The following is an 18894-nucleotide window of genomic DNA, read 5'->3' on the forward strand; positions in this document are numbered from 1 at the left end:
AGAAAATCTATGTCACAGAATTATTTTGAGAGATGCTGGACAGATGGATTACATTATCAGAAAGACCAAAGTGAACTACAACCTTGCATTTAACTTCCAAAAAGCAACCTAACAGGAGCCTAAGCACCGACAAAATTCAAGGAGACTCATGTCATACATGTCAGTCTGCAAAGTAGGACTTTTGATACAATACAAAGGTGCTCTTGCAGAATAAGCAAGTGTGTGAATTAATCACAGTAATCATTCCCAACAAGTCCACTTCTGAAAGCATCTTTCTACTGGTAAATGCAAAACAACTTTCCCACTCCTGCAGACAGGGAAACTAGCCTGAATTACTTCAAATTTACTGTGGAAGCAGTTACATGCAGACTCTTAAGGACGGAGACAGGTAATATGAAGAACCACCTCGACCCAGCTCAGACACTCAACAAGGCAGCATTTAGCCTCTGAATGCATTGGGTTCACTAACCTTTCAGCTTCACTGGCTAAGTAATGTATTAGAATTATTTATTTTGAAAGCATTCAAGAAAGTGAGCATTTTCATAATTACGTCATGAGATACGAGTTAATTGTAAAGATGTCAACAGCATCTGGAATCCCACAGGAGCTGCTACACTTGGCTGACTAACAGTCCCCAAGAAGACTCGTCCTGCAGAAAGGCAGGGTGCGGCCAGGCAATGCTTCCTCCAACAAGACTCTAACAAATTCTGAACCATCACGAGCAGAACAGCAGCAAGGATATTCAGCCTCGGGAACAGAGTACCCACTTCTGCAACTTCCAGCCCACACATGCCAATAAGCTCCCAGCAGCCCTTTCCTACCACAAGGCCAGTATGCTGCTGAGCATAAGCCAGCACAGACACATCTCCTGGTATTGACAACACCATCTCTGCCGCAGTGGCCCGTCCCTCCTTTGTGCTTACCAGGCAGCGCAGTCTGAGTCACTCTGCTTTTATTGTATAATAATAACATATCCAGAGCCAGACAGCAGGGCAGGTACGCTTTCCGTACCACCTTTATTGCACAGCTGGTAATCGCCCTTCCCCACTGCAGCAGAAGGACCTTATATAGGCTCTTTCTGCACAATTTTCAGGACAGCAGCACTTCACAAGTCAGGATCCAGCAGCCCAGTGCACCGCAAAGGACACAGAAGAGTAAGAAGCTAGAAGCCAGGAAACGCAGCTGGGTGCCCAAGGCTGATAAGACAATATGATTTAACCATGCAAATACCAGCGGCCAAGTAGAGCATATCTTTGAATTGGGAATGTCAAAGCAGACATGTCACAACAGAGAACGCTTTTCTAACAGCACCTGAAGTTCCTTCAACAGATGTACAGGTTGAGTGAGCAATTGAATTAATTCCCAAGAAAAAAAAAAAGAGAGGAGGATCTTCGCTAGTAAGACAGAGCCATTCGAAATCCACTGATAATTTCTGTAATTATAATCAGGCCAAAAAAAAAAATAAAAAAAAAAATCACTAAGCAGAATAGTCCAGTCAGAGATGGCCAAAAGGTACATCTTGGTTCAAGCACATCCCTCAGTGTTACCCTGACTGCACCCTCTCCCCAGCTAGCTCGTCTGTACCAACCAGGTCTCAGATAGTTGTCCATTATATGGGGTCTCACAGAGTACCATATACAAAAGCAGATCAGAAGTAAGCAGAAAAGAGCAATTTAAGTGTCCTCAAAACGATACATAAGCAAAAGAATGCAATAAAGACGTCAGCTAAATGAAATAATCTCTCAAAGTAAGTGAATTCTGTAAAGGCTGCCACTTCCTTTATACAAGCTGTGGTTCTTGAAGATATTCTGCCCATATGGGCTCTAAGACAAATTTTTCCAAATCTCAACATGGAGTCAATGACTGCAGGGATTGAGAGCTGGGAAGAACTGCGGTCACTCTGCGCTGGGTATCTGAGTTTATGAGGGAGAGGGGAAGGGAGCAGAAGTAGGAGGAAAAATGAATATGTTGGATACAGTCACCTTTGCTTGATTTGACAACAGATGTAAAGGACCCCCCCCTTCATAAATACAGAGCTCATGCGTGCTGTCAGAGATTCACAATGACAATGGTCTGAAAAGACACCCCAGTCTACTTAAACTAATTATTTAAAATGAAAAGTGACTACATTGTGTGGAATACTAAGAAATTCAAGGATGTATTACAAGCAACGTACCTGACTGAACGACATATGAAAGGCATAGTCCAAGAAAAATGATGCAGAGCTCTAATATAGCAAGAGATAGAAGACATACTGAAAAAGACTGAGGAAAAAGCACCTTCTAGATCATTCCTGTGTATAAACTGCTGTATTTATGACATGGACTACGTCTCATGTTCTTGTAACCATTCTGACCCTCATTTTGCCAGACAAAAACGTGTGCTTTAATTTTTAACGTATACTACCCAAAAAGAGAGATACACTCCTAAAATAATAAGGAGAGTCCATTTGTTAAAGAAAACCATAGTATCTCCTCCCTTTTAACACATTTTATAACCACAGTAATATGCTTATACTATAGTTTTACCACGTGTGAGCTAAGACAATTTTTTCCTGCATGTGTTTGAGCAGTAACGATGTGCCTTAATAAAAAAAAGAATCAGGTGTATTGTCTTTTTTTATGAGAGTATAAGGGGTTTGCAACAGAAAGAAATATTTATTCTCTTGTAGAAAGAGGAACATAAAAGCATAGCCTCTGAATGTCAAATCTAAGCATGAAAGACCAAATGGCCTAAAAGTAGAATAGTAAGAAAATTTGAGAAACGCTGCAGTGAGAGTTTAAATTCCAGTCTAGCAATTGATTTAGTGATAATCCTCCAAAACAGTTCTGCATCTGATAAACACAGGTTTAGGATCCAGTTGTTGACACATGGTAAGGAAATGAAACACATTCTCCCTATATGAGGTTCACATTTTTCTTGGTGAGACAAAGCACTCTTGTATCCTATGTCTTTCACGTACCTTTTAAAGCAGTAAAGAGAACTGAAAGTCATCTACACGAAGCAATATTGTCTGATGTGCTAAAAAGATCTGAATTAAATAGCTTTACTGTCTCATCCACTCTTAAGCCTTAGAAAAATAAAGGAAATCCAACTTAAGATTTACAGAGCAAACCCAAGGCACACAATTCCTTGACATAACAACTCTGCTTCACATACCTCACTGCAAAGGTAGGTTATTCACTGAACCTCTTAGGTCAAGCAAAGTAGAAAACCCTCTATTAAAAATGAGCGAAGGTAGAAAGTTGGGTTCACTGGAACATAGCAAACACCAAATAATAACAATAAAAATTAATAATAATAATGTACTTTTAAGAAATTCTCCACTTTTAATGAAGAAACAGAAATGCTAGCAGGTCTGACAGGTGGTGACAAAGGCACCTGTTCACACCTTTCTGAACAGAATCCATCATTTAGCCATATACCAGCCAACCAAGATTACTTTGTCCCTCCATTTTTAAAAGCACATAATTCCAAACAATTATGTTACTCAATGGTCCTGAATATTACTGAATAGCAAATCCATCAAACAGGAAGCTAAATTTCATAATTTAAAACATGCATACAGGTAAAAAGGGAAGGGGAAAAAAAAAAGGATTCACTTTTTGAAAACAACATACAAAATTACATAGCAACAGCGTAAAAGCTTCTGGACAATTTCCTTTCCCTAGCCTCCAATGGAGGGTTTATTCCAGAGAGAAAGCCCTCAGCAGACAAAGCCCGCTTGTAAACATAGAAACACAGGAATTGCTGTACTGGGTCAGATTAATAGTCCATTTAGTTCAGTAACCTCTCATTTGACAGCAGCCAGCATCAGATGCTTCAGGGAACGGATGAAGAAATCTCTAGGAGAGCAATTACAGAAAAACTTTCCCATAAAATTTCTTTCCAACTCCCACTGTCTACTGGATGGCTTATGCCCTGTAACAGGAGATTTTGTCTTGGTCTTTTTGTTTGTTTTTGCTAGCCTGAATAATACAAGTAATACTAAATAACACCCCAAGCATTGTGGATATCTTCTGTATCTATATTCCATATGTTTTTCATCCTCAAAATTGTTGGCCCTAGCAGAACTGGGAGGCACTGAGTTTCAACATCACCAGTGTCCTGCTTAAAAATCATATTCTGCTATGCCTTTAAATAACTCTCTTGTTTTCCCTGGATGATCCTATGTAGTTACAGGACCTAGAGTAGCACACTAAAAGAAAAGTTAAGTGGATGTACCTCACCTTCTTCAAGGGTCCCTGATCCTTGGATTTTTCTCAACACAGCATACTGCAGAGACTCCAGAAAGAGGCTTAGAGAAGGCAGAAATGCCTCCAAATTCCCTCCCCCACCCCAAATGTTTCAGGTTTCCTTCAGGACAAATATTAGTTTCTTTGTCAAATTTACCTGTCCATCTTAATCACTAGTATACACCTTTTCGAATGTCACCCATCTAGTTAACAAATTCCTCAGATTTCAGGACAAACACTTTTCAGGGCGGGAATGGGGAGGGAAATCAATTCATGAATAACAAGTCTAGAGTAGCAAGTCATTTCTCTAATTAAGACATTGACTTTCTTCTAAGATTACACTAGAATTATTTGTATAGTCAATTCCATGTTAAAACCCTAGGTAAATATTAGTAAAGAAACAATTACATCAATTAATAATAGCAACAGACAGATAAACACTGCCAAGGGGACTCCATTTGCTCCCCAGACAAACACAATGCCAGTTTCCAAATGAAGGCAGAATGGGAAAAGCATGGACCCAAGCTGCCCAAAAAACCTGTATTGGCATCTGCACGTGAACACTTAGACTCTGTAAACACCAAGCTATTACCATCCTCTGCCATCCTCTCAACCAGTCCACAGCAAGCAGTAAGGGGGAAGCTCCATGCAAGCAGGGACAACAGCTCTCAGGCAGTCTGCCTCATCGTTTGACCTCTGGTTGGCTTTAGGGTCACTTGTGATTAATCCATGCTGGCTGAAGTCTGCAGGCTGTCACCAGGATTTTTGGAGAATGTTGAACATTTGCAATTTTTGATAATTTGTTCACACTGTTCATGTCCATATGTCTTCATTTGCAAGTCAGCTCAAGCATGGAAATGAATAGAGCATGGTCAAGTATTAGACTAAATTATTTCAGCAATCACATTACTTTTTGTGAACCGCCTTTTGCTAAACCAAGGAATCTACAGCTCAGAAACTTAACTTCCAAATTTAAACCTTTTCACAAAAGAGTATCAGTTCAAATAGATTTGGATGATGGCAATCCTCCAAACATTATTGCTCAAATAAGACCTGGGTAAGCAAATCATCCCTTTGAAATCACTAGTGACAGAACACCTGAGCAAGGAACAGCCTCATTTTTTATTTTTTAAGCAACACAATGTGAATGTCATACCTCAAGTTTCTCCAGTCTCTTTTAAAATTACATTCTCCCATTCAGTTCCATTTACAGAGTCAAAGGGCACAGCAAAAATGGCAAGAGTCTGGTCATTGCCCAAGATTCAGGCTGAAGGAGGAATTAAATGAACAGAAACAGCTGCTGATGGAGAGCTGGGAAGCCTTAGGAGTATCCTCCTTGTGTCTCTTACTGCAGGTCCTTCCAAATCAGTGCAAAGATTATGTCCCACGGGCAGACAAGCGGAACCAGGTCTGTATCCACAGCCCAGTTCACACTCACATGTGTTCTGCCCCGCACAAATATCAAAGATACCACAGAACTGACAGCACCTGGCAAAACACGGCACAAGGAACCCTTAGGCCAGGACACCCGCTACTTTCAGAGACTGATGGTTCAGATAAGCACTACTGAACATCCGCAGGATCGCCTCACAGGTACAAAAAGCAAATACCATCACCTATCAGACAGAACAGTGGGGAAGGATGTTCCTGATGTCAACACAGGTTTTCAATGTGGGCAGCGTGGTCTTGTGTTATATACCAGGCGAGATGGAGTAAAATGGATGCATTCAGGTTTTTACAGATGTCACTGTAATTTTTTTCTTTATTATTCACAGGAGTTAAAAGACGCTTACCCCACCATTGATGGAGTCAAAGGCTCAAAATAACCGTGTTGCACTATCAGCAAAAGAGAAAGTGGGAAAAAGAAAATATGAATCAACCAACTTAACTGGGATGGCTCAAAAAGGGACAACATGTAAGAAGCAAGTTCAAAAATACTAGAAACCACTTCTAAGCAATGTCAAGCTGACTGAAATCTTAAGAGTTTGAAAAAAATTGAAAGTGTTGTGACAAGTAATCTAAACAAATGTTAAAAGTGAAGTTTGACAAAGATAAAATATCTGCCAAACACCCAAAACATAAATGAAACTGCCATTCAGCAAGGGCCAAATAAAACAAGATGTAGCCAGGCAATTTCTGACAGAACAGTAAGGGCATTGTTAGGTCTTCTTATAGACCTCCTTTCTTCAAGAAAGGGGGAAAAAAAAAGGCACACCGGTCTGTGGAAAAGTGTGTCTCCATTTCAGTACACACCTCAGACTTTCTGTATTTATCAGTGAAAGAAATGGAACAGGGTTTTTGCCCTGTGGTTTCTACTGAGCACTGGGGTATTGCATACACTGGATGGTTCCGAGAACCAGAGGAGGAAGAGATGGTGGGAGACAACAGGGAAAGTCCAAGGGGAAGAAGATGAGGGTCTGGGGGAGTGCTAAGTTCATCTGAAACTTCTGGAAAGATTTTTGGTTTGGTTAAAGTCTATTTCATTTCAAAGGCTAATTAGCATTTTAAATAAAGGACCTCTTCATTAAACATTAACCACCTCATCCTTCCAGTGACAGTGCTGAAAGTCAAAAGTTACAAAATGAACAGACATAAGATCTTTATACTTCTAACAAACAACAGAACGATTTCAATAAATTTCCTAATATTAAGAAGAAATGTAGAGCACAGAGAGTACAATGCCAAAAAAAAAAAAAATCCACACCAAAAACCAACCCACAAAAAGCAGGTTTTCTGAAAAGTATTTTGATCTTTTCAGAAGCGAACAGTAAAACCAGCATATTCCTCACTACAAGCTTCATTTTAGGATCAAAAGGATAGAAAAGTACATACAGCCCATTAATGGAAACCAAAACATATTTTGGAAACAAAGTACACTTTAAATGTTACAGAGAGACACTGACATAGGTTCCTCTCTTTGTGGCAACAGTTCAGGAGGAGTAACTTCTGAAAGCGGCACACTTAACTTCCAACCCACAGCTTTTCAGGATATTCACCCTTTTGTGATGGCTTAACAGGATCTCCTATATTTATAGCAACTTTTTTTGAAACTGTTATCATACAGATATTAAAATGAATAGGCAATCACAGAAACACAACAGCGACAACACCAGTGACCGAATGAAGATGCTACTTCAGCACACACTTTTGCTTATAATTTCAGCAGCTTCGAGACTGTTGTTGGCAGCATTTGCTGCAGAGGTTAGGACAGCCTAGGAGTAACGCTAGAAGTGTGGGTTGTGACTGAGCCAGGGGCGTAAGCCACAGCATGACCCCTGCTCAAAATGGCAGCTAACGTTAGTGGAGAGCACCCATGTTCACCCAAACGAGTGTGGTCTGTGGGGCAGCGAGGACTCACACCCCGTCCCAGGCCTGCTCCTAGGAACGATGGCCATTCTCCCCCCACCCAGCTGCAGCCTTCAAGCAGTGGGGTCCCTACAGACTCCTCTGACACATCATGCCCTCCCTTCTCTGAAGCACCCAACCAGTTAGAGGAACTCTGCCGAGAAGCAGATCTGCCGTTGCTACCTCCCTGACGCACAGTAGGAACCACAAAGTCACTTGCTACTGGCACATACCTACAGCAAACTGCAACACACTGCAGTGCTGCAGGCAGGGCTTGCTGGCCCTGCAGAACACCCCTGACACTGATAGAAGAGGCAGACCTCTAAAAACCCACCTGAAGCTGTAGGTCCTGTGATAAGCAAACACAGAAATCTGTCCTGCATAAGGCTCAGCAGATATTAATTCCAAATTATTTCACAGGTACCTGGATCAGAAACAGCTTCTGTGGACTACAAGTTCAGGGTGAAACCCTGCAGTGGGCTCACTGCTCACCTACCAAGGGTGTCCCAGGTCCCACCCATCTGGCAGGTGAGTCCTCCAAACCATCATCAGGCTCACCTGTGTGAGCAGCCCTGCAAACCCACTCCACCTGCCTGCACTAATTACACTGCAGCTTATGGTGAAGAAAGGACCCAAACTTCCAAGATGTATCTGAATGCATATATATACGTCCTCAGATACAAAGAATTCACCATCTTAGCCTCAGCCTAAATCACAGTTATTTCCTCACAGGTGTCCCGTGTGTTTCTTTACAGGCTGGTTGTAGCTGCATTGCATTTTAATTAATTGTACACACGAGAACTGGATATTATACAAATCCACTTCAGCAGTTTTGAGCCTGGAACCACCTTTAGCCCAACTAAAAGAAGCCCAGCTTTCTCCTCTTATAAATACAGGTCACAACGAATTGAGGAAAGCCTACGTGTGTTCTGATTTGCTTACAGGATGGAAATACTTTACATTTCACTAAAACAAACATGGTTATGGGTTAAAAAAAGGATTTATTTTAAAATCTAATTGTTGTTTTAATGTTTATTTTAAACTTACTAATCAAAATCTTTATTCAAAGCCATTAATTACACAATTAACATTTAAACCTGTCATATGTCAACTATCACTGGTTTTACTACTTTAAAAACATGAGCCCATTGGGAATGCCAGGGTCTGGGGTCCTGGGCAGGAGGGGATAGCCAGTGCTGGCCCATGGGGTAATCATGCACTCCTGCTGCTACAACCCCCATTCTGCTACTAAGCAGCTGGTATGAAGCTGGTTCGAGCCAGGGTTGTAAACACCAAGTGAAGTAATCCCTACAACTGCAGCTTCTAAAAGCTCATGAAAGAAATCCTAAGAAAAACTGAAATTAAATAAGTATATACAATTCATAACCATAAGTTTTCCACACCTACAGAGCAGTTCTCATTAGAGGGCTATAGTCTATTTGCATCTAACAGCTTCCAAGATTCAAGGGACAGAAATCCCAGCTACAGACCATGCAATTCTTCATGTAGCTCCTTTCTTAACCTCATAGACAGAAAAATGCCAACTTTTAGAGACACACATAGGGCTAGCGGCTGGAGGTTGGAAGTAAGGCTTGCTAAGCAGCAAGGCACAGGCAAACAGATGATACAGCAATTCGCACAGAAGGGTGCCAGGGAGGCTGTAGTCACCCTACCAGCTCAAGAGGTGGGTTCAACTGGTGGCTGAACTCAGAAGGAGCTTAGCTATGGTATCCACCTGGCAGAAAGTCATGTCCTCTGCACTCACCAGAATGGATGTAACAACTCAGAGCTCCCACAAAAACATGCAGCCACCCAGCTGCAAAGAGTGCCAGAACCTCTCCCTGGTAAGAGATAGCAGTAGTGAGAACAGCTGTGTAAGGTGTGACCAGGTGGATGACCTGCTCAGTTTGGTGGCAGAGCTATGAGAGGAAGTAGAATGGTTAAGGAGCATCAGGGAGTCTGAGAACGAGACAGACTGGTAGAACCCTGCTCTGCCCTCCCTGAAACAGAAACAGCCACCAGAAAAAAAAAAACATGATCAAGGGGATCCTGTATCCTCTCCCTGCCAGGCTGAAGTCAATAGCTCAAAGGAAAAGAGTGAATAGAGGCAATTCGTGCTTTAGGTGGCAGGCAAACCCCCTCCTTGCCTACCTCACCTTCCCAGGTGTCTCTGTACAACAAGCATGAGGCTCTGGATGTGGAAGGTCACTCAATGGATGATGTGGATGATGGTCCATCTACACCAGAGGTATTGCCAAGGTCAGAAAGGCCTACTCCCTGTACCACCACTGAATTTTAGGAAAGCTATCTTCTAGCTCTTCAAGGAGAGAGTCAATAGGAAACAGATCTTTAAGGATGCTCTCCATAGAGCGCAAGAGCTCTAGATTCTCAGGTGTAAGAAATCAGGAAAGGAAGGCAAGAGACTGGCATGGATGAGTCAAGACCTGCTGGTCAAACTGAAGGGCAAGAAGGAAATGCACAGGCAGTGGAAGCAGGGACAGGTATCCTGGGAAGAGTATAGGGATGCTGTCCAGTTGTGTAGGGATGGGGTCAGGAAGACCAAGGCACACCTGGAGCTGAACTTAGCATGGGATGCAAAGAACAATAAGAAGGGCTTCTACAGGTACACCACCCACAAAAGGAAGGTCAAAGAAAGCATACCCCCCTGCCCCAACAAGCAGGACTGGCAAACTGGGAACAACAGATGAGAAGACTGAGGTACTCAACAACTTCTTTGCCTCAGTTTTCACTGGCAACCTCTCTTTCCACACCTCTTGAGTGGATGGTCCATATGACGGGGACTGGAGAGGCAAAGTCCCTCCCACTGTAAGAGATCAGGTTCGTGACTACCTGAGGAACCTGAATGTACATAAGTCTATAGGACCTGACAAGATGCAGCCCAGGGTCCCGAGGGAATTGGCTGATATAGTTGCCAAGCTACTCTCCATGACATTTGAAAAGTCTGGCAGTCACTGAAGTCCCTGGGGACTGGAAGAAGGGAAACATTGCACCCATTTTTAAAAAAGGTAGAAAGGACAACCCTGGGAACTACCAACCTGTCAGCCTCACCTCAGTGCCAGGGAAGATCATGGAACAGATCCTCCTAGAAGCTATGCTAAGGCACATGAGGACAGGGAGGTGATCCGAGACAGCCAGCATGGCTTTACATGGGCAAGTCCTGCCTAACCAACCTAATGGCCTGCTATGATGGAATGACTACATCAGTGGCAAGGGAAGAGCTACAGATGACATCTGTCTGGACTTCTGTAATGCCTTTGACATGGTCCCCCACAACATCCTTCTCTCTAAATTGGAGAGAGATGCATTTGATGGGTGGACTGTTCGGTGGATGAGGAACTGGTTGGATGGTCACATCCAGAGGGTAGTGGTCAATGGCTCAATGTCCAGATGGAGATCGGTGACAAGTGGTGTCCCTCAGGGGTCCATACTGGGACCAGCACTGCTTAATATCATCATCAATGACATTGACAGTGGGATCAAGTGCACCCTCAACAAGTTTGCAGATGACACCAAGCTGAGTGGTATGGTTGACATGCCTGAGGGACGGGTTGTCATCCAGAGGGACCTGGACAAGCTGGAGAAGTGGGCCCATGTGAAACTCATGCAGTTCAACAAGGCCAAATGCAAGGTGCTGCACCTGGGTTGGGGCAATCTCAGCATCAATACAGGCTGGGGAATGAAGGGATTGAGAGCAGCCCTGCGGAGGAGGACTTGTGGGTACTGGTGGATGAAAAGCTGGAAATGACCTGGCAATGTGCGCTTGCAGCCCAGAAGGACAACCGTATCCTGAGCTGCATCAAAAGCAGCGTGGCCAGCAGGTCGAGGGAGGTGATTCTGACCCTCTGCTCTGCTCTGGTGAGACCCCACCTGGAGTCCTGCATCCAGCGCTGGGGTCCACAGCACAGGAAAGACATGGAGCTGTGAACCAGGTCCAGAGGAAGGCCACAAAAATGATCCGAGGGCTGGAACACATCGCCTTACGAGGAAAGGCTGAGAGAGTTGGTGTTGTTCAGCCTGGAGAAGAGAAGGCTGCAGGGAGACCTTATTGTGGCCTTTCAGTACTTACAGGGGGCTTATTAGAAAGATAGAGACAGGCTTTTTAGCAAGGCCTTTTGTAACAGGAAAAGGGGTAATGGTTTTAAACTAAAAGAAGGTAGATTCAGACTAGATATTAGGAAGAAATTTTTTACAATGAGTGGTGAAACACTGGCAACTCTCAGGTTGCCCAGAGAGGCTGTGGAGGCCCCATCCCTTGAAACATTCAGGGTCAGGCTGGACAGGTTTCTGAGCAACCTGATCTAGTTGAAGATGTCCCTGCTCACTGCAGGGGGGGTTGGACTGGATGACCTTTAAAGGTCCCTTCCAACACAAACTAGTCTATGATCCTAAGAATGAGAGACCTGGGCACAATGAGACTACCACAGCTCACAGGGTCAGGTAGCTGGAAAAACTGTTTTGACTCACAGCGCCAGAAGTGAGAGGGTGAGAAATCACGAATTCTCCATAGAAGAAGAACATTTCAGAAAGACCAGAAAAAACCCTCTAATTTTTATTTTTTTAGGTGTTAGTGAGGAAGGAGATGACTACAGCACATGAGGGGAACCCAAGGCTGCATCTCACCTCAACGGGACTTGAAAAGAAGAACTGGCAAGCTAATGAACTTCAAGGCTTACTATTACCAGTAGGATTTAAAGACTACCTGAAGGAGGTATTCCCACCTGGGGTTAGGCAGACACAAAGCTCTCAACACCTTAAAGTTGGGCCTGGATTATGTCCATCTCAGAGAAGCAGCATCTCAAAGGTCAAGATAAAAAGGTGCAAGCGTACTTTTTTTCCTGCAATTCCAGCTTATTGCTTATGGACTACATGGGAAAAATAAATCCAGAGACCATATTGCCTGTTTTGTATTTTAATTAAGTAAGTGCCTGGAACTGAGTAATAGGGGTTTTTTCCACTGCCTTCTCTTGCTAGCTGCCCAAACACAGGCCTTTCTATAACCATGTCACGGATCAAGATATTCATTAGAAACAAACAAAAAACCCACTGGCACATAAGCTAATTAAAATGTCTCTACCAATTTCACCTTTGCTTTTTCTTCTTAGAAACGAATACATTCTCATTTGACACAAAACCCTGTATTCTGTAATCCCAATCTCTCTCCAGCCACCCGTGGTTCTTTTGCCATTACAGCATATGACATTTCAGAGAGGCTCTGATGTTGCCCAGACTGGACTCCATTCATTGTGGGCAATTCGTTAGTGTCCAATTTACCCAGTGCTCTCTGCATCATTTTAGTGTTATGAATGGCTATGGTTAACCTGCTGCTGTTTGCTCCTTAGAAAAGGAGTTTTTTGGGGCTTGGCATTTTTGCTTGGTTTGTTGGTTTTGGTGGTGTTTTTTTTTTCCCAATACTCTAAAAAAGTACAATACTTTTTCAACCCTCTAGAGCTGTAAACCGTCTTTTAGTTGCTGTACTGGGTCTGGCTGGGATGGAGTTAATTTTCTCCATAGCAACCCATACAGTGCTTTGCTTTGGATCTGTGGCTGAAACAGAGTTAAAAGCCCACCGATGTTCTGGTTATTGCTGACCAGGGCTTGCACAGCAGCAAGACCTTCTCTCATGCCCACTCTGACCTGCAGCACCCTTGCCCAGCGAATAAGCTGGGGGTGAGCATGAGGCTGGGAGGTGACATAGCTGGGACAGCTGACCTGCACTTATCAAAGGGATATTCCAGATCATAAGATGTCATGCTCAGCAACAAACACTCAGGGAACGGAGAAGAAAAGGGAGACATTCATGGTTGTGGTGTTTGTCTTCCCAAGTGAGCACCATGCATGCTGGTGCCCTTCTTTCCAGGCAGCAGCTGGATATCTGCCTGCTGATGGGAAGTAGTGAAGGAATTCCTCTTTTCGCTTTGCTTAAATACACAGCACTTGCTTTTCCAATTAAACTGTCATTATCTTGATCTACGAATCTTCTCGCCTTCCTTCTATTTTCTCCCTGCCTCATGGGAGAGGGGAGTTAGCGAGCAGCTGGGTGAGCATTTAGCTGTTAGCCAAGGCTAACCCAACTCAAAGCTACAACTGCCAAAAATTTTCTTCTTGACCTCCTTCTTCATCTCTGGTTATCTTCTGTTTAATCTAATCCATATTAATTTAGCAGATCAAAGAAAAGTCTTGACATAACAGCTGACTGTTAGCATCACTGCATGACTGGAATCACAACAGATTTATGCAAAGTCAGTGGCTGAAGTTGGATGTCCTCCTTAGGCCAACCTCACCCTCTCTAATCCATAGAATGAATTTAATGTTGCAATTTATAAGAATTATTTCAGGGAATCCTTAGAAAAAGGGAGGACAATGACAGTACAGATGTGACATAACCACCTAGACTTATATGTATCTACTTCCACTTCCACCTATGACAACAGAAATTATATCAGAACTGCAAGACCCCTGATTGATCCAGGCGGCAGTAACACAATCAAGTTGTTCGGTGATGGACAGGATACCGGCAGATGACAGAGATATGACCCTTAAAGATGTGAAGTTGCTCACATCTTCACAAAATGAGCATAAAAGCATTAATAAACCAAAATTACTTAGGGCACGAGGGAGAGGGCTGCTGGATTTTATCTTCAGATCTGACAGTGATTTGCTAGTGACTTCAGGAAAGTCATTTGAACTCCATCTGACTCAATTTTTCCATTTGTGAAATGGAGATCAACATGCACTTCCATTTTAAGAAAAGTGAAATACTCAAGGCTGGCAACATCATTAAATGTAGGTAACTAATATCTATTAGTACTTGGTGTATGCGATCAACCCTTTAAGCGGTTTTCCTGGGGGTAAGGGGAAACATGACTTACGGTTCAGTACAGATAACAACTTCATTTCAGTAGCCATTCAGAAAATGCTCCTAAATGAATTCCACACCCCAAATCAATTCAATGCCTAAGAAGAAAAAAAAATCCACTGAAAAATAAGCCAACATATTCCAAGAAGGCTGTTTTATCTATCTGATATGTTTCCTGCATCTCATGGTGATTTACAGTAATAGGTAATAACCAGTGTACATTATATCTAGTTTTTAATAACCACACTTCCATTATATTTCATTTCCCAAAGGGACTATTTGTGGTTTTTTTCATATCTTTAACTGTAAAACTGTAAACTGCTATAATCAAGCATTGCTTTCTCATGTATTCTGGACATCCTCAGTTGATTATAATCACTGCCTGCTGAACTTCTCTTCAAAATGTTAATCATGAAATTAAAAAAAAATTTGATATTATTACATTAAGTACTGCCCCAGTCATTCACTCTTCTTGTCTTAACCCAGGAGACCCAGAATATGAAGAATTGTAAAGAAAAACAGAAAAGAAGAAAAAAAAACAGAAGAAAAAAAGAAAAAAAGGAAAAGAAGAAAGAAAATAAGAGAAAAGAAGGAAAAAGAAAAAAGAAAATAAGAACAAAGAAAGAAAAGAATAAAAAATATTAAAAATAAGGGGGGGGGGGAAGAAGAAAAGCCAAAATCTGTCTTTGAGGATGACAGAGCTAGAGAAGACAGTTGAAAAAAGTCAAAGCACATGCTGTTCTCCCTGGCATCTGTAAAAGAGTTGCAGGCTCTGAAAGTATGTTTTGAGGTACTTGTACAACATTCCCGGTTACTCTGGATAAAATAAAGCATTGCTTTTCTGGGAACTAGGGACTTGCTCCCATGACCACCTACCAGCAGAAGGACTAGGAGGGGAATAGATCTTAGAAGGTGTCAACAAAAATGAATGCATACGTGTGTAAATCAAACTGCAAGGTCAGCCGGACTTTTCAAACTGAACCCACATTTAAGGGAACTGTTAGGTTCAGGAGTACCCCCTGACTGAACAGTGACTGAAAGGGTCACTGGATGGGGCTATACTACCTGGTAACATCCACAGTGGCATTTTCAGCAGTCTCTTACTCAGTATTTCAGAGATTTCCAGATTTCCAGCAACAAAACAGTGTCGTGTTGAGAAGAACTAAAACACTTGGTTTCACTTACTCCCAGCACAAAGGCCACATCCATACACACACACACACACACACACGAGGTCTTAGTTTTCTCTGCTTTAATATGGAAAGCTAACAGAACAAACTAACAAAAACCAAAGCCCAGCGTGGCCCATCACCCTAGCTTTATCTGTACAACCAAAAGGCTGGCTATAACTGCATCCAGAAGAGCAAGACACAACCACAGCCTACTTGAAAGTAAAGTTCTCCTTAGGAAAGAGAGCTTTAGTGGAACACATAGAACTTAACTCTGTCAAAAATCTCTCTGTCCTTTAACTGGATGCTGTCACCAGAGGTAATTAAAATTTCTCAGTTTCCTCTCAGAAGAAGCAAGGGATGAGTATTTGCAATGAAGATCTAGGAAAACTGCACATAGGGAAAGTTGGCCAGCTGAAGTTCAGCCAGTTGGAAAGTAAAATCAATGAACTAAAAGCATTATTAATTGATACAACTGAATACAGACAGAGGCAAAACTACTGACAGAACAGAGGAGATAAAGCAGACAAACCATTATCACCAATAGTAAATAACACTGAACCAAACAGATATGATCAAAGTAGCATGTACATAAGTACCAGTGATATTACTTCTGAATTTGATTTATTTTATCTTAAGTTACAGTGTATATCATTTAAGCAAGCCAGTTCCTTCCAGGTACCTTGCTAATACCCCCTTAACAGAAACAAGACTGGATGCCCAGACAGTAACAGAGTAAATGAAAAGGCAAGAAAACCCTAACTAGATAGAAAGGCACTATGAACTCAGGATAGCTAACAAACAAATTTCCTATATATAGCAATGCAAGACACCACTGTCACAATACAGTCTGGCCTACCATGAACACACGGCATATATTTTTCCGCAGAACCTGGATTAATGAAATTCTCTACATACATAAATGATAAGAATTCAAATTATGGCAAGTTCCTCACTTCTCTCATTAAAGTCCCTTCCCTTTTCCTCTCCCATTTATGGTTACAGTGTGCATACTTAAGGAACAGCTATAGACCTGATGCCTGTGGACCAGAGACCAGCCCCAAGAAGTGCCTGCCTGTGAAGCAGCATTGCCTTTCTCCTTCTCTGATGCGTCTAATATACCTGGTTTAGAGCCCTGCTTCAGAAAGACAGGTCTATAAGGAAATTTTATCTAATGGAAACAGTGCTGTCCATGAGGTGGTCTTACTATACTTTATTCTAAGTAAGTATTGATCCAGAGAGGTATCAGGTAGGACGATGGTTCTGACTTCAGGAAAACGTGAGTTCCTAATAACTGTTGAGGACTAATACTCAATATTATTTATCATCTGAAAATGGGTATCATGCCCAAGGCTTTAGCCAAGTTTCTCTTCTGGCAATAACAGCCTCCAAATTCTCCCTGCAGCTGCAACTGCATGTCCTGCTTGTATCTGTTTTTACATCCCAGTCTGTGGTCTACTTTGATAACTCTATGTAGAGCATTTACAAACACAGTAAGGAGAATATACATCATGAGAACAACTATATACAGCAAGCGTTCTTTGGGCATGAAATGGAAAACATAGGGAAACATACTAAATATACTTTTAATTGCAACTGATTTAACCACAGCTAAGTCCAGCTCAGCCTTTATGGACCACGCCCACAATTCTCAGTATTCAGTAGCTGTCGTGTAAAAACTCACACATCTCAAGAAGGCAGAATATATTCTCTCGTGGTCCGCGTCAGTTAATATCCAACACCCCCAAACAGTACACTTGCCTACTACTAAGTTATCGCTGTAATATAAGGTCAGTTCTGGCAATTTTACTGAAGCTGACCAAAACCACGCATTGTTACATGACTGTAACACCTTTAGTGGGGCAATCAAAGAAGCTCATTCACTGTCAGCTTAATAGTTCTGTATAACCTACAAGACCAGCGGCAGTATGCTCCCCGCCTGCGAGGTGAATGCACTCCACTGTAACACAATCATTTGCCTTTTATTTCTTTGACTATGGATGTTAAAACCCTAAACACAAGAAAAGTAAAATTCCCCATAAAGTACCCTACAGAAGCAACAGCACTGATAATAAGGTACTTACTGGATATGGTTAATTATCTAATTTTATTTTTACTATTAAATGTTTTCACAGAAATTAATAAGGATACGTATTCCTGTTAGTCCTGAAATAATTTGTAAAATATACAGTATTCCACTAACATTTCTGCGAATCTGAGACTAAAACTGGCAAAAAAAATCTGTCCTGGCTTTGTGGCTTTCCTACCAAAAAAGATCATTTAAAAATGAGTGCTGTGAACTTCATAACTATGCTGTGTTTCTTGTCATGCTGGGATTAGTAATAGCAGTGCTATCAAATATTACTGTGCAATAAAACCTGTGGTTTGCATTTAGATTACATTTGATTTCTTCATGTGGAAAATGCATGCTCTAATTTTCCTCTTACAGTAAAATTGATAATACATAGAATACAACATCACAGCAGATGACACAGTCTACAAGGTAGGCATGACTTGTTTTATAGTCATAAAGCTTGTACTTCTGGCTGTGATTTTATGAGCCAGGCATACAAAAAGAGTACAAAAAAAGAGGTATTTATAAATAAAGGCATACAACAGTAAATAGGAAAGGAGACCAAGTTACAGAACAGATTGAACTGGATATAATCAGAACCAAACAGCTTTCACAGAAACTGCAACTTAGCACTTGGATACCTCACCAGTCAATAATGCAGGTACAGCAGCCGCCTTTAACAAAAGAAGGCAATTCTAGGCAGGAAGAAAAAGGATGTAAATAGGACAGGCAGCATCCTCACCAGGCAAAAAAAATAAAAGAAAAAAAATACTTTTAATATATGCTGTTAAAGCTCACAATATCATAAACAGGCCCCTCACCTCTCCCCCTTCTTCCACAAAGTAGAAATCATCTATTGCTATTTTTTTAATACTAGGTAGTCTAGCAAATATTCATTTCAGTGGTATCTTTTACAATATGTCTCAGAGAAGCTTCTATAAACATCAAGGATCTTATTAGCTAAAAAAAAAGGAGGTGCACACCGCATACGGTCTCCATGGGGACACTGTACATGGTAGGAGCTGTGAACAGAGCACTTCCATCACAGAAAGGCAATGGGGAAGAATTGTACAATAAGGAATGGAGCAGAGAGCTCATTAGCATGTAAAAACCATAGCTCTATATATACTGTTATATTTTTGTGTGTCGTCACATTAACAAATTGATGTTTATTAGCCATGATTTACTGAATCA

General features: G+C 41.8%; 1 protein-coding gene across 3 annotated transcripts in view; it reads right to left on the minus strand.

Moving 5' to 3' along the window:
* Window positions 1–18894, minus strand: part of RARB (retinoic acid receptor beta) — a 337858-nt gene that overhangs the window by 207383 nt on the left and 111581 nt on the right. The window contains exon 3 of one of the 3 annotated variants that reach the window (XM_064444253.1): window positions 14471–14555. The exons of the other annotated variants lie outside the window; for them this stretch is intronic. The gene's annotated coding sequence lies outside the window, so the exon portion shown is untranslated. The remainder of the gene's footprint in view (window positions 1–14470; window positions 14556–18894) is intronic. 3 annotated transcript variants of the gene reach the window in all.

This window comes from Phalacrocorax carbo, chromosome 2 (assembly GCF_963921805.1).
Source record: "Phalacrocorax carbo chromosome 2, bPhaCar2.1, whole genome shotgun sequence".
In the NCBI taxonomy this organism is placed as follows: Eukaryota; Metazoa; Chordata; class Aves; order Suliformes; family Phalacrocoracidae; genus Phalacrocorax; species Phalacrocorax carbo.